At 38.8% G+C, this 16,694-nt stretch overlaps 1 protein-coding gene across 1 annotated transcript in view; it reads left to right on the forward strand.

The window, feature by feature from the left end:
* LOC103012971 (EGF-like and EMI domain-containing protein 1) overlaps window positions 1–15,825 on the forward strand; it is an 86,341-nt gene extending 70,516 nt beyond the window's left edge. The window contains exons 14-15 of the mRNA XM_057544917.1: window positions 10,022–10,141; window positions 15,790–15,825. The gene's annotated coding sequence lies outside the window, so the exon portion shown is untranslated. The remainder of the gene's footprint in view (window positions 1–10,021; window positions 10,142–15,789) is intronic.
* Window positions 15,826–16,694: the final 869 nt, after the last annotated feature.

Genomic DNA, 16,694 nt, shown 5'->3' on the forward strand with positions numbered 1-16,694 from the left:
AAATGAAAACAATAACAGACATTCCCTTACAGGGTTATTCTGGTTATCAAATGAGATAATACAAGGATAGGGCTTAGAACAGATCTGGCACACAGTAGGTACTCAGAAAATGTCAGCTCTTTAATCATGAGCCTTTCCTCAGTTCTCCAAGTCATTGATTTCCCATAACTTGCTCTCTGGTCATTCTTACCTTCTCTTATTTCTGCAAACTTTTGTCCTCTCTCTGCTTGAATTCTTACATTCTGAACATCTGCTGGAGGTCAAAAGTCTCCTAACCACAGTTTTAACCATGCTACTTATTTTCACCTTTTAGTAGCTGAATAAAACATAAAAGAAGATTGAAAAAGAGGCATGAATAAATTAACCCTTGGTTTTTAGAATGGATATATTTCTTCTGGGGGTATTAATATAATCCATCAGTTTTAAACTGAAATGTTAAAGTTCTAGAATTGGTACGTATTGTTTGGCTTTTATCTGGAACACTGATGAAGAGGAAGTGTTGTTACTAGACAGTTATTAGTACTGTCCACACATCTGGAGGTTGGCAACCACCAGGTTCCACAAAAGGGGCAGCAGCCATCATGAATGCCCTAATGAGATACCATGCTGACCCTGGCACCTAAGGTATCCATTGCAAAAAGGAACATTGCCACTTGACTTCAACACTGAAACACTCCGAACATTTCCTTAAGGATTGTGCTGTATGTGAGCGTATATTCAGAAAACAAGCCTAAAAGAAATGAGCCAGGAGGAACTTGCTTTCGGGACCTATCCCAGCCCCATTGTCTTAGGCTCATTTCCCTTTTCTGATCCACATACTGTTTTCCAATCCTGAGCTGCTGGATTATCCACACTCTGTAGCCCCTGCCCTGTCCGCCTGCCCTCTCCAACCAGTGCTTTAATTGCCAAGGTAAACTGAAAAGGCCTGTTATCAAAAACATAAGAATGGCTGCATGCTGATTCAGATTTGCTTAGTTGCTATGGCCTTCTGCGGTCAATATCTTAATATTTTCTAGCCCATTTGCCACTGGAATATGAGCATATTAGGCCATTTTGGAAGAGAGATGCCATATGGCAAAAACAAGCAAACAAACAACGACAAACAATGAAAGAAATATTTAGGGACCAAGAGAGTATTCCCTCTGATCTCTTATACAATCTGTCATCTGGTCCTATCCATTCCACCTCAAGGAAAATCTCTTGGTACAACCTTTTATCTCCATCCTTTTCCAGATCTCCAGTTCAGGTTTTTGTCTCTCACTAAGATGCCTGCAATGGCCCCCAACTGGGCTCCCAACCTCCAATCCAATATGCACACTGTCGTCAGTCTGACCATGATGTTTTTATGGCAACCTGCAAGCACCAGATTAAAGCTTCAGTGTGATATTAAAAATGGTTCACTTTTAAGGACCAGCACAACTCTTCAGCATCATTCTTGTTCCTAAACCCTGTCCTCTAGCCATGAAGAAAATGTGTCTCTCACTTTCAATAAAAGACTTTACTCATTCATTCTCTTCCTTCTGACTGATGAATTTCTACTCTTCTAGACCCAGTTCTAATGCTACCTTTCTGAAGACACCCTGATTCCCTCCTAATAGGGTTAACTATTCTTTTCTTTTAGATTCCTTAGCGGTTTTTATGTGTCTGTATTCGCAGCTCTTGTCAGAATGTTCTATATCAATTTTTCATATCTTCCTGAATAAGTCTCTTGGATTCTCAGAAACAATACTAGCCTTATTTATTTTATATCATCAGTGCCAAGCACAGGACCTTGTGAATAATGTAAATGTTGAATAAATGTTTAATAAGCAAATGAATGTATAAACATGCCATGCAGGGAGCCAGTGTTCTGTTTTTGTATAGGATCAGCCTTGCACACAGTTGTTATGCGTATTGAAGTAGAGAAGCATTCCTTCCTTCTTGTTTTCTTTTCTTCACCAAGTATTTATTGAGCAACTTCTGTGTTCTAGGTTCTATGGGAGGTGTCAGGCATATTAAAAATAATAAAACATTGCCTCTTCCCTAGAGGTGCTCTCAATTTTAATATGAAGGAAAAACAGCAAAGTAATAATATGAGTTGGGTACCAATTGCTTACTTAACAGGAGCCCCTTTCATGTTTATAACTGGACTGTGGAGATGTCTTCTACTCTCTGAGGGCCAGCATTTGAGATGAGTCTTGAGTGCACATGGTCACCTCCATATTGTGCCTGACACCTAAGCATGTGCAGAAGGTCTTGGGAGAACCTCCTCAAAGTGTATCAGTAGCTCCTAGAGAATGGTGTCTGATGTGGAGAATGAAAAGGTCATTGATCAAAGGGTCAGGACCCCTGAGTTCTAGTTTTAGCTCTGCTACTAATTAGCTATGACCTTGGGCAAGTGATCCAATCTATTGGATATCGTATCTGTAAATTGAGGGTGTTGGTCTATACTCTAGGTCAGTGGCTCTCAACCAAGAGTTTATCATAGGATTTTAAAAATATATGTATTCAGTCCCTACCAAAGAGTCACTTAAATCTCCCAAGCTAAGGCCAGGCCATGTGTATTTAGCAAAATAACTTGCTGGTGATTCTGAGAGGCTTTGACTGAGCTATATCTGCTCTCGATGGTATCTTGACATCTGAGGTCTCTGGGCCTCTGTCTGGCAGGTCCCCACCCTGACTGAGACACGGAGACTCTAGGCCCACTCCAGTCTTTCTCCTTAATAGGCTGTGAGAACCAGGAACATTGTTTCAAAAAACAATCAGATCAGTAGCTGACATCATAGGTCTTCCTGAAAGAGAGGAAAGAGATGCAGAACAGAGATAAGACAAAAAAAAAAAAAATCCCCAAATGCTTGTAATCACAGCCGGCACCACGGCTCTCTGCAGCTTCTTGAACTTTAAGATGGACCCAGTCATTCTGATGCCCTGACTCCCATATATTTATTCTCTGACTGAGGCACAAAGATCCGAGTGAGCTAATGCATCAACCCATGAAAAATGAACAATTAAAACAATGAAGTTGTCAGTTCTTTTACCAGATTGCAAATAAATAACCTGCCTGTCAGGCTGGCTGCTCTGCTGGACCATTAGTTTAATACAAAGACATTCTGAGAAACGGGTGGATGACAGCGGATCTATCACCGGGCCTTTGATAAAGACTTGAGCAAAATATGCTGTCACAAAACACTTAAGGTCAATCCCAATTTGTGAGAAGCAAAGTATTAGATGAAATTTGAATACACCTCTCTGCCCATCATGAAAGCTATAGGCTTTAAAAAAAAAAAAAAAGAAACTGGTGAGATGGTGGGTACTTGTTTTGACAGTCTAAAACACTTTTCTGCTTATGCTTATTTAGCTGTCAGGGACTCTGTGCTGATGTAGAAGACCTTGGAGTTTCTAACCATCACAGTGATCTTGGGACTGCACAACGTATCTTCTTACTAGGCCGGACAGGGTCTTCCCATGAGAAGTTACTCCATGCCGTGCCAAATGCTAACACAGTCATGAATTTCCAAACAAAAAAGTCAATTCATTGCATTTTCTTATGTGTATGGTTTGAATTCTGTGTGCCGTCTCAGAAAATGTTTGCCAGCCAGATATATCGCTCAGGTAAAATAACTACATAAGACAGTAGACAAGACAATTAAACAAAGACAAATTCATTACATTCTCTAGTTGAGATCTCATCTATCTTTAAATTTTAGTGGGAAAAGTAAAGATATGAATGACCTCTCACAAGTCACTTTGAAGAAGATAACTGTTATTTCTTAGAAGCAAAAAGGACTATTAGAAAGTTTACCCTATAGTAAAACTAGGTGAGAGGCAGTGTTTATGAGGTTTTCGGAGTTAACCAACTTGTCTCTCTAACTGATTTGTCTCATCTTGAATTCAGCAAAGCTGACTCCTCAGTTTTTAATAAAAATCATTCAAATGCCCGAGAAGCAAACAAATCAAAAACACAATATTTCCCCTTCCAAAATCTTTTGGGTATTTATCTCTATTCAAGTCATATCTTCATGGTCAAAGTGATGTAAGTTCTACCTAAATCAAAAAACAGGAACTGTCAGTTCAATCTTATTTTGGAGTACATTCACTGGTTAATTCAGAGGATGAAATCTAGCTTTAATATGGAGAAACAACTTAAATCTACAGAGAAGCCACCCTCAGAGGCTTTGTGGCCCAGAATGATTTCAACTAGAAAGAGGCATCAACTATATTACTTCAAACTGGTTTGACCAGTTCTTCCAGGGGCCTTGGTGGCTAACTAGTAAACAAGGTGAACAAGAAAATGTCAACATAAAACTCTCCAGGCTGATTTTCCTACCTGCTAAGTCAAACCACAACTTGGCCTCTTGTCCAACTTTGTAATCTCTTCAATGTTATATAAAATTAGCACCCTGTCACCTCCTAAGAAGAATCCCCGAGAGACTGGAAAAAAGCTGAGCTCATCCTAAGGCTACCTTGGTTTTGTTCCTGATTTTTCCTTAGTAGCCTTGCCATTTGGGCAAATGGCTTAATGTTTGCTTATCTTGCTATGTGCACAGTAACATCTGCTTAAAGGAGACCTTATACATAAAAACAAACACTGTTCTATAGTCAGGGGGAGCCCTTAAAGTTGTTTTCTTCAAACAGAAAAAATAATGTTATTACATTGAGCACTAAGAAGAACAAGCAGTTCATGATATAGAAACTTCCACTGCAGTCTACTTTAGTCTTCTGTCAGGTTTAGCCCTCGAGAAGTCTCTTCCTCCTGAGTCTTACTGTAGGTGTATCTGGGCACTCAAGCTGCTTCCCAGGTTCTTGCTGGGTTCTGACCTTCCCTCAAGAGTCCCAAGTCATTCTCAAAGTGACAGTTATTAAAACCTGTCCTTTGGTTCCGTTAAGGAAAAAAAATAAATTAATTAATTAATAATTGATGATAGCTTTTCCATATTTTTTTATTTTTTACGGTTATTATATGACATATAGGTTTATTTATTTATTTATTTATTTATTTATTTTATTTATTTATTTATTTTTGGCTGCATTGAGTCTTTGTCACTGCACGCGGGCTTTCTCTAGTTGCATTGAGCGGGGGCTACTCTTCATTGCGGTGCCCAGGCTTCTCACTGCGGTGGCTTCTCTTGTTGCGGAGCACGGGCTCTAGGTGCGTGGGCTTCAGTAGTTGTGGCACGTGGGCTCAGTAGTTGTGGCTAGCAGGCTCTAGAGCACAGGCTCAGCAGTTGTGGTGCACGGGCTTAGTTGCTCCGCGGCATGTGGGATCTTCCTGGACCAGGGCTCGAACCCGTGTCCCCTGAATTGGCAGGTGGATTCTTAACCACTGTGCCACCAGGGAAGTGCCCATATATATATATATTTTTTTGATGCTAATTTATTTTTTTAAACATTTTTATTGGAGTATAATTGCTTTACAATGGTGTGTTAGTTTCTGCTTTATAACAAAGTGAATCAGCTATACATATACATATATCCCCATATCTCCTCCCTCTTGCGTCTCCCTCCCATTCTCCCAATCCCACCCCTCTAGATGGTCACAAAGCACTGAGCTGATCTCCCTGTGCTATGAGGCTGATTCAGTGCAATCCCTATCAAACTACCAACGGCATTTTTCACAGAACTGGAACAAAAATTTCACAATTTGTATGGAAACACAAAGGACCCCGAATAGCCAAAGCAATCCTGAGAAAGAAAAACGGAGCTGGTGGAATCAGGCTCCCGGACTTCAGACTATACTACACAGGTACAGTAATCAAGACAGTATGGTACTGGCACAAAAACAGAAATATAGATCAATGGAACAGGATAGAAAGCCCAGAGATAAACCCACGCACATATGGTCACCTTATCTTTGATAAAGGAGGCAAGAATATACAGTGGAGAAAAGACAGCCTCTTCAATAAGTGGTGCTGGGAAAACTGGACAGCCCATATGTTTTTTATATTACATGGTTTTAAAAATATTTATATTTGTATTTATTTCTATAAAGACTTGTGCATCAAACTATTTTAAATAACTTAGCTCTATTTAATAACATGGTCTCTAAGGGTAAGTCAGAAGCTACTTAAAATATTTAGAAATACAGAGATTGTGATAAGCTGAATAATACATCCTCAAAGTTGTTCTAATTTCTGCAGTCTGTTAATAGGTAACCTTACATGGCAAATGGGACTTTGCAGAAGTTAAGGATTTTGAGATGGAGAGATTTTTTTGGATTACTTGGTAGGCCTAATGTAATCAAAAATGTTCTTTTAAGAGGGAAACAGTCAGAGTAGAAAGAAGCAGCTAAACTGCTGGCTTAGAAGATTGAGAAAGTGGCCACAAGCCAAGGAATATAGGTGGGTCCTAGGAGCTAGGAGAGACAAAGAAATGGATCCTTTCCTCAAGTGTCCTGAAAGAACACAGCCCTGCCAACACCTGATTTTAGACTTCTAACCTGCAGAACTGTGAGGTAATAAATATATGTTTTTTAAAGCCACTAAATTTGTGACAGTTTGTTACAGCTTAGGAAACGAATACAGAAACATTTATAATAATGTAAGCCTTACCTTGTCTAACATACATACGTACATACCATTGCCAGCACACTGTTTGGGAATTGTATCGGTGACTCATATGTACCTGGGTCTTTCCCTCTGGAAATTTTTTTGTCCTCCCTACTCTTTTTTTCCTTCCCCTTCCCCTTCCCACTCCTTATACTCTCTCTAGTGTTTCAGATCTGTTAAAACGGTAATCTCCTCAAAGAGAACATTCGGAACTAAACACACCCCATCCCCTGCCTGCCAATCTAAATTAGGGTCCCTGATGTTATTCTCTCTCATACACACTAACCCCTTATAACATTTTTAAGTTAGGCACTTATTTGAATGATAATTTTGTTGTGTTCATCTTTCTACTATTGCAAGCTTGATGGGTACAAGCACCATGCTTGATTTTGCTCACTGTTGTGAACCTAGCACATAGTAGGTATCCAGGAAATATTTTTTGGCTGAATGAGAACATTCTAGAATTCTGCATATTTTGTAAGATAGATTGAAAGCATGCCCCATAATGCAGTCCATCTGGGATCATGAGGCAACAAACCAACACACCACCTCCTGTTTCAGAGGACGTGAAGCAGGCTTTGCATTAACTTTGATTTGCTCTGAAGTCTTAGTCAAAGTCATGATTATTTAGCCAGATGACAATTGATGGATGTTTTTCATGATGCATATATAATCTAAGAAATGCTAGAGTATTTCTCAAGAATTCTCTTTAATAACATCCAGAATGCTTTTACTTACTTTTATTTCCATTTGCACTTTATTGCTTTTCAATATAAATTGTAAATTCCTGCAAAGACACTTAAACATCCATTTAAGAACAGACTTTGAGAACTTCAAGAGATCAATCTTCCTGAGTAATTATTTATGTCTTCTGCAATTTTGATTCCACTGGAGTTCAAGAATCAAAACTAAGGATTTGTCTGAGCTCTTCTTGGGATGGAGAAGTGATTAACGTTTGCGAACATTTTTGTGAAGCCTCAAAACACGGAACGATTAATGAGAAAGTGGTTAAATTTTATTTACATGTGTTTCAGAAACATCAAGCCAGGTGATTTCAATGTTTTTTTAGAAAAGCATTGGTCTTTACATATTATATATTTTTCCCATATTATTCTGAATGTGTCTATGGTTTTTGCCCAGGTATAGCATCTTTGTTGAATAGTTGATCCTGATTTTAATTTATTTATTTTTATTTATTTTTTTTGGGTGTGTTGGGTCTTCGTTTCTGTGCGAGGGCTTTCTCTAGTTGCGGCAAGCGGGGGCCACTCTTCATCGCGGTGCGCGGGCCTCTCACTGCCGCGGCCTCTCTTGTTGCGGAGCACAGGCTCCAGACGCGCAGGCTCAGTAGCTGTGGCTCACGGGCCCAGTTGCTCCGCGGCATGTGGGACCTTCCCAGACCAGGGCTCGAAACCGTGTCCCCTGCATTGGCAGGCAGACTCTCAACCACTGCACCACGAGGGAAGCTCTGATCCTGGTTTTAAATGCAAGGGTTTCAATGGAAAGGAAACACATTTTACTGAAGTATTATGAGATTCCCTTACATTACTATGTCTACTAGGTTACTCCTGATAACAATCTGTGAGATAGATTTTATTAATCCCATTTTACAGAAGAGGAAATTGAGGGTCTTAGAGCTTAAATAACTGTTTAAAGCCAGAGATAAGGTCCATAGCCGTGCCGAGCCCCCCGACCCAAAGTTCCCACCATTTCCTCTAGACCACACAACCTTCAGTGGATCTTGCAGACCAGCATGGTATTCAGGATGGCCCCCTCTCTCTCAAAGCAGACCAGTCAGAATACCGCTTCCCTATGCCAGTGGGCCCCATAACTCAAGATGGGAAATGGCTAAATATCAATAGATGGGGATACTGGAACTTACTATACAAACCCTATTGTGTTCAGCACGGCCACTTTGACTCCTCTAATGTTATTATTCTCCTCGGAGCACAGGGTTTTGTGGCCATGTTTGCTGTGGCCATATCAAGATTTATACTCAGGTAACCCCATGGCAAAAACAGGTCTTCCCAGTGATGGGGAGAATTTGTAATAACCACAGCTCTTGGTTTCTAAAGTTATCAGAAGGTTTTAATGAAACATTTTGATTTTTTCTGATTGTTTGTGAGCCTTCCATTAGGGATCACCTTTCATCACGTCACAGTGAAATGTAGGTGATGCTGTTAGGCGTTTACTGACCACGATGTGAAGGAAGTAAGAATATCACAAACATCCACTCCCAGTCACCTCTGAAATGCCATAAGCAGTTCTTATTGCTTAGTCACTTATTAACAAACAAAGTTAATAAACTTTTCAGGCAGTAAACCCAGATGTGCTCTCTGGCATACCTGGCAAGTTCAGGATAAGTGCTTTACTGATATATTTGAACAATCAGTGATTCTTAGATAAAAGAATGTCTAGACCAACAGCAGACTACATAAACAGCTGTTCAGATGCTGAGTCAGATTCTACCTAATACTCTCTTATTTGTACATATCCCACTCAAGAAAGGGAGAAAAAAAATGCATTTTTTGATTAATCACCCCGTGTTTCATTAGTCTTTGTTTTTTAATACTAAGCAAGCAACCAATGGCCCTTAAAGGTAGCATTTCTATTACTGCTGTCATTTCTACTTAAAGCAAACTGGAAGATGAAATGTTTTTAAGGATAGTGGGTGCTATAAAAACAAGTAACACCACAGGAACACAGAGCAGCCAACAAAACACAGGGAGGCAGTGAATAAGACAGTTAATAACTTCTCCAGTGTGAGGGCTTTTTAAAAGGTTTGCTCTTTCATGATGACAAACCCCCAAGGTGATAAATTAAAAGGTTGACCCAGAAATTATTATTCAAATTTAGGTCTGCAACAACCTAAATTGACTTTTTTTTTTACTGAATTTGTTTGAATGTTCATCAAATACAATCATGAAACTCAAAATGTCTACTTGACTTTGTTTTGTAAGCTGAAAAATACCCAGAAAGCCTTTCTCTTTTCCTAGCAAAATGGCATGATATTATTTAGAAGTTGGAGAGAAAGCTTTCACTGCTTGGCCTGTAGAAAGAAAACAGCACAACCAGCAGAGTAGCTGACAAGTGACACAAATACAGTACATACTAATGCAGAGAGAGAAACAACCTTGAGAATTTAAACCGGCTGCACCAAAAAAAAAAAAAAAAAAAATCTTTATCCAGATATGTGGTCCCTCATGAATTATTTTTAGTTGATTTTACCTGACATCACCCTATGATTTTCTTCAGTGACAAGAAAATTGCAGCTGGCCCTTGACAGTCGGTCACAAATTGACTGAACAAAACAAAATCAAAGAGTGAAGTAATCCCCAAGTAAATTTAATGAAACCTAAATCCCAAAGGGCAGCACGCTTCTGTAGGCAAGGGTCTTATTTAATAAATTTTTCCCTGCTTTCACTTTTAGAGCTATATTTACACAGACAAATTTAATTCATTGGGTTTACATTTCCTCTTTCCCTTCGTTTGTCCACCAGGAACAAACGGGAAGGACTGTAAACAGGTGTGTCAGTGTTCAGCTGAGAATGAGGAGTGTCACCCCATCACGGGGAGATGTACCTGTCTGCCTGGCTACCATGGAAACCGCTATCATCTCCGTAAGTGTGTTCTGTGCTTTAGCTGTAATTGATTGAAGAGACACCGATGGGGGTGGTCATCACTCAGAATGCTAAGGGCAAATGTTAATTCAAGCTTCTAATTCATTGCAAATCCCCTGGGAATTTTTATTGGACTGGTTGAAAACATACTTTGCTGTGTAACTCGTTCTCCTATTTGCCTTTTCTATTCAAAATATCCCCAAGAAAAAGATAAGAAATAAAGAAGAACATATGAACCAATGAGTATAAATCAATATACAGTAAATGGCAACATATTTAAGGTGATTCATAAAAGTAAGTTAGTTCCAGGATCTGCTTAGGAACAATCAAATTAAACAAATTGTTATTCTGGAATGAAAACAATGACTTGCTTAAATGACAAAATGCCAGTTGGCTCCCTGTTGTGTAATAAAAAAGAATAGTCCGTAGACCAGACACCTTATATTGATTTGTTAGGACATTTTAACATCGAAATGGTTATAGGAGAACACATGATAAAAAGTCCCAAAGAGCATGTTAAAATGTTCAGTCAGCTACTTAATTTTTAAGCTCGTAATTATTTATAATGTACTTTTTATAGGTTTAAGGATAAAATGATTTGGCCTCAGTTTCATTTTCTCCCCCAACTTGGCTCTTGCCACTCTTTCTCCCTAGTCGTTCCTATAAGAGATTTTTTTTCGACTTTCCTTTCCTAATTCTGCAAGTATATGGATGAGTTGGGGATATTTCCTAAAAAACACCACCCATAAAACATAGACTCATGGTCAAGCTATTGGTTTTCATTTTCTACAAGCCATAGAATATATATTTTGAATCTCACTTCTCACATTTGTCCTAATTTTAAACGTTACTAGCTAAAAACACAATTCAGCATGTATGAAAATGGTTTCATACACCCATAGGACCCATAATGATTGCATTATTCAAACTTAAAATGAAGAACTAAAATATATAATTAGTAAAATTTCAATTATTTTTTTCGGTCATGGCAAATTTCAAGCACTTTTGCAGTGGAAGAAAGGAGTTATTTCCTCACATTGCATGCTGTCACATTTCTCAGGAAGAATTTCTTCTTGATATCAAGAGTATTTCATCTGAATAAAATAAAATTAAGTTACATAAAGCTGAGAGTCCTTCCATTTCAGAAGGCCAGCTCCCTTGGGTTGAAGGAAGGGAACTTCGCCTTGTAAAAGCCAGGCTGAGGCAGGGAGCGACTCCCTGACTAGTCAGGTGGGCTTAGTTCCAGGCAACACGTGGTTGAATGTTGCTGCAAAGGTTCCTTGGCAACATCCACTGTAATTACAGGACGATGAAAAAGGGTTCAAGCAAATATCCATGAAAGGTGTAGCTGGCTCAAAAGCAAAAGCTCCAGCAGCCAAAAACAACTGGGCTTTCATGTTCTCAGGTTCGGAGTGGAGAATCAACATTTTCTCTCGGCAGAGGCCAGAGGAAGCAGAAAAACTTGCAGTAGGAATCTCACCACTTGTTCATAATTCACACTGGGCAGGTCAGTCCCAGTCTGTGGATAGCATGCAGGGAAAAACGAACTGCTCGGTAGATGCAAACTCATCATGCTATCTATGTATTTTATGACCAATGAGAAATTGTATAAAGTGACTACAGGCCCTGGTAATCTTTTGTTTCTCCAAACTGCAATACTATTTATTAGAAGTCTCTTTGAGAGAACTGAAGGCATTGGAGTCCTCTAAAACCATGGGCATTTCTGTTGACAGTATTCATAAGAACACCCTTACATTGGTCGAGGATGCTTTGAGAAGCATGGACCACAGGAAGCTCACCTGTTCCAGGAGGAAGCTGTCAAGGCATTAGTGGAAGCTTGGCTTTAATGCTCTTGCTCATAGCAATAAAAATTCAAACAGACCGCATCTTAGTATCTGTTTTTAAGAGTAAAATAAAACTGTGCAACAATGGCTGGTGTGTGTGTGAGCAACCTGGTCAAACACTACTAGGAAAACAGACTGAAAAAAACAGATTCATGCTTTTCATTTGCTTTGGAGCTAAGTGTCTCAAGATACAGTCACAACCTTGCCTGTTCTAAGTTTCTAATAAAGCTACCAAATGTCACTCACATCATCCTGGTATACAGTAGCCTTCAACATTTAAACAAATCAGAACTGTGAATTCATTTCCAAGCTTCTTCCTAGTTAATCTCTTTCATGTAGAGGGGATGGTACAAGGATGGGGAAAAATAGTCATCTTCTAATGGAAAATAACCAAATATCCCTTTGCCAGAGAAACAAAATTTCCTGGGAGAGCTAATTGTAATGAATAGAGCAAAGGCCAAGTAATGATCAAAATGGAACTTTAGGAAATGAGGGAGGGAAGACCAAACACACAAACAAGCCAAATGAAATCATTATGTCCTGGGTGTATGTTTCCTTGTTAAATTTAGTGAACACCTGAGCAAGAAATGTATGCATGATTCCAGAAGTCAAACTTTCATATAACTACAGAATTATATGAGAAAGTGGAACTGTCAGTAAAATAACTTATTCTTGGGGAAAAAAGTTATGGGCACTTTTGTAAACACATATCATACTCTTGATATAAATTTAATGAGTTGCGGGACTAAGAGGTTAGTGCATATACTGTCTTTCAACAGATGTTATGCTCATTAGTAGGTTAATTTCATCAAGTTCAGTATTCCGATTTCAAAAGGATAATTAAGTTGAAGGTTTATTTTTTTTTTGTATATACGAAAAAGGAACAGCAAGGGATGATTGTTTTCAAATGCAAAACCACCATTCAGATAGTTCGAAAATGAGTATATGTCAGAGAGAAATTGTTTTCCAAGTAACTTCAACTCAAATGAAAGTGATCTCAAAATATAGATCTTTACACATATCAGTTATATAAATTCATCAAATAATGGCATATAAACTCTTTTTTCCTTTTAACTGAAATGCTGATTCTTTTATACGCATTATTATATCCACAATTTAACATTTCCCTTACTAATAAATATGTAAATTTCACCTTATCGGGTGTTTCCCTTTTCCCTATTTGCACAAAAATCCATGTCACTTTTCACTTCCTAGTCATGTGACTACAGAATTTTCTATGCCAATCCATTCTGATTCATTTAACCTCCTTTTTGGAAGCAACATGCCAGCAGTGCACCCAAGACTTCATTGTTTCCAACTGCATACCTTTAGCTTGCTTTGTGTTTTTTTTCTCTAATATCAAGCAACCAAACATTCTTTTTAAGCATCACACATAGTAATGATAAAAATTATTTTAAAAATTACATTCTGAAAGATTGACCCAGATAGACATGAAAGCATTTTATACCTTGGTGAATAAGACAAGAAGAGGAGGGACTTCTCTCGTGGCACAGTGGTTAAGAATCCACCTGCCAATGCAGGGGACACGGGTTTGATCCCTGGTCTGGGAAGATCCCACATGCCACAGAGCAGCTAAGCCCGTGCGCCACAACTACTGAAGCCCACGTGCCTAGAGCCCCTGCTCTGCAATGAGTAGCCACTGCAGTGAAAAGCCCGCACACCGCAACGAAGAGTAGCCCCCGCTCGCAATAACTAGAGAAAGCCCGTGCGCATCGATGAAGACCCAACGCAGCCAAAAATAAATAAATACTTTTTAAAAAAAAAAAGAGAGAAGAGGAGATAGAGACTCTTTTTAAACCACTAGTTCTGTTTTTAGGTATACTCTATTGAATTTTTGTGAGGGAGAAAAATAACTTCTCTAGGAGGACCAAAGAATGCTGTTTACCAAAGAAGCATCCATTAGCTATGAGAACTGACATCCCTTGGAAGGAGGGAACAACAGAAGAGAATGTGAAGTGCATCCATCATTTTTCATAGAAAGGAATAAAGAAATATGGCAGCTGCAACAGAGAAGTAACCTTTGGTAGGAATGATTCTAGGTGTTTTGCTTTCCATCCCCATTATGAAGGGTTTTATTTTAAAACTGAAAGAGAAGGGAGGGAAGAAGAAGCCATTCTTTGAGACTCAAGGTGAGACCATGGGTTTTAGGACAGGCTGTAGATAGGGATTATAAACAATCTGAATCTCAATAAAAACCATTCTTTGGCTTCTACCTCTAAAACCTGCTACTTGTGCAGTACTCCAAAGTGTTCTTTACCATCTGATTCTTATATAGAAATACAGGATAAAAAGGAAGGAAGCAAGTGTCATCCAGTCTCTAATTTAGTTATTTTTAGAGCTGAGCTTCCAAGTGAAAAGATTTTGCAAGAGGAAGGACCTAAAGCAAATATGAAGCCTTTGGACTCAGGTCAAGCAGGTAGGGAAAGCGTTTTGCCATGGGCCCACCAATGATCCTGCCACCATGAATGAAAATAATGGCTACCATTGACTTGGGAGCTATCTGAATTTGGCAATATGCTAGATGCTCTACTTGTTCACACAATAAGCCTGTGATTCTGTTATCATCCCCCTTGGGAATGAAGAACCAGGAACTCAAAAGAAGGACTGACTTAACAACACTAGCAAGTGGAAGATATAGGGTTCAAATTATAGTCCATTCAAAATTTCCTACAGCTTTATATTTTAAATATATGACAGGAAAAAAGAAAGTTATCTTTAACAGATGACAGAATTTTGTGCAGTAAAAATTTCAAGTAACTATACTCCAGGACTCAACTTCCTCATCTTAAAATAAGAGTTGGATCAGATGGACTTGAGGTCTCTTGAAACTCAAACTTCTATGATTTTAAGACTTTAAAGTACCAGACATTTCACAGAGCAGGAGAATATCGTATTTGGAAGTGCTTCAAAGTTAATCAAGTGCTTGAATCCCTGCTGCATTTTCTCTGCTAGTTACTTATCCTATTTCTGCTGGAACTCCTACAAAGATGGGTAACTCATTACCTCCTGGAAGAAGCTTATTCCAATCCTGGACAGCTCTTTCAGAAAGTATTTCCTTATTGAGATAAAATCTGCCTTCCTCCTTTTCCATGAGACTTCCTTTTCATGTGTGAAGACAGTTCTATCTTCTGAAGTCTACTTTCTCGTGGCTAAACACCCCCAACCTTTCAATTATTGCACAGATAATGTGGCCTTCAGGTCACTCTTTGTCCTGTTCAATCTCCTTTTATCTTGAAGTCTGGCTATTTATCTGTCTCTTACACAGGTATCAGAATGGTTGGCCATGCATCCATGGATATGAGAGTAGAAAATTGAGAAACTAACAGAAAATAAAGATGCTTCCTCCATTCTTGGTGCCATTTTGAATTCTTATTTGTATTAAACCCAGATCATTCCAGATAAGACAAATTATAATACTTAAACATTAATTGAAATAATGATTTTTTCTAGGCTGGAATGAAATAACCTTGTTCAGTGAATTGTCTTTTATTCTGAGCATTCTCTAAAAGTGGGTAGATTTTCAAGGAAGCTCAAAGTTAAGTTTCTTATATCTTATTAATGAACAGCATCAGGAATTTTATGTCCCCTTCCATATTTCTAAGGTATGTATCTATATCAACTCATATCCTCAGATATGTCCATGACTTGAATCAGTAGCTTAAATGTGATTAAAAATACCAAAGTAATTGGAATGTTGAGTTAACCACCTGACTATGGAAATGAAGTTAAACACTGATAGCTTCAAGTTACAGTACCACATATAGTTTTGTTCTCCTTCAACAGGTTGCCCAAGAGGCACTTACGGTCCTTATCGCCAAAGGAGGTGTAAGTGCCTGAATGGTGGCAGCTGTGACACCATGATTGGCACCTGTGATTGCCCTCCTGGCTTCATCAGGGCTGACTGCAGTCAAAGTAAGTCACTCTACATACTATGAAGCAGATATGCTGAAGCAGAGTTTTAAACAACTGCACTTAGAGAGTAAATGTGGTTGCATTTATTTTACATAATGATTTATTGCAGAAACAGCAATCAGCAACTGACCTGTATTCTAGGTTGAGGAGTACTTAACAGCAGGCATTTGATTGAGAGCTGAAGTCAGTGAAGGCAGCCAAAGAGAGACCTTTGGTCATATCCTCTCTTGCCCCCAGAAGTGCTGGACTCAAGTCAGGATAAGAAAATCTGTTTGGCAAGATCAGAGCAGACTGGAGATTCCTGTGTACAAAATGTCAAACTCATTGTCCAAAGTTCCACAATTTTATTTATCCTCAGCAATTTCCTCAGTTCAAAATTAAATAGTTCCCCTAGTTACCAAAAAGTAACCATTTCCTGAAAATCTGAAGACCTTAACGACCAGTCATACAAACAACTATTGACATCAAGGGACCAGATGTAAATGAAAGATTCCTTACAAATGCACTGGCTTAGACACTATGGGGATATCCTTAGCAAATACATTTTGCTTTCATCAGATCTGCCATTTTCTAACTATTTAGACAGTTTGTAAGATGATGAGGAGGAGGCAATGAGTAGGAGAGGGCATGGTGGGGAGGTGGTCCTGGCAACGCTGTGTTCTTTGACCTAGTGCTGTTGATGAGGATGTTTGCCTCGTGATCCTTCATTGATCTGCGCATCGATGTTTTTGTGCACTATTCTGTATCTTGCACTTCACAAAAGAGTGAAGATCTTA

The sequence above is a fragment of the Balaenoptera acutorostrata genome, chromosome 4 (genome assembly GCF_949987535.1).
Source record: "Balaenoptera acutorostrata chromosome 4, mBalAcu1.1, whole genome shotgun sequence".
In the NCBI taxonomy this organism is placed as follows: Eukaryota; Metazoa; Chordata; class Mammalia; order Artiodactyla; family Balaenopteridae; genus Balaenoptera; species Balaenoptera acutorostrata.